The sequence below is a fragment of the Rhincodon typus genome, chromosome 20 (genome assembly GCF_021869965.1).
Source record: "Rhincodon typus isolate 14 chromosome 20, sRhiTyp1.1, whole genome shotgun sequence".
NCBI classification, from domain to species: domain Eukaryota; kingdom Metazoa; phylum Chordata; class Chondrichthyes; order Orectolobiformes; family Rhincodontidae; genus Rhincodon; species Rhincodon typus.
This window is the reverse complement of record NC_063351.1, coordinates 5,625,051-5,625,582: the sequence shown is the minus strand read 5'-3', so window position 1 is coordinate 5,625,582 and position 532 is coordinate 5,625,051.

Genomic DNA, 532 nt, shown 5'->3' with positions numbered 1-532 from the left:
GCTTTGCAGAACACCTACGCTCGGTTCGCAATAAACAACTGCACCTCCCAGTCGCGAACCATTTCAACTCCCCCTCCCATTCCTCAGACAACATGTCCATCCTGGGCCTCCTGCAGTGCCACAACGATGCCACCCGAAGGTTGCAGGAACAGCAACTCATATTCCGCTTGGGAATGCTGCAGCCCAATGGTATCAATGTGGATTTCACAAGCTTCAAAATTTCCCCTCCCCCTACCACATCCCAAAACCAGTCTAGCTCGTCCCTGCCTCCCTAACCTGTTCTTCCTCCCACCTATCCCCTCCTCCCACCTCAAGCCGCACCTCCATCTCCTACCGACTAACCTCATCCCGCCCCCTTGACCTGTCCGTCCTCCCTGGACTGACCTATCCCCTCCCTAACTCCCCACCTACACTCACCTTTACTGGCCCCATCCCCGCCTCTTCGACCTGTTTGTTTCCTCTCCACCTATCCTCTCCTCTATCCATCTTCTATCCGCCTCCCACTCTCTCCCTATTTATTTCAGAACCCCCT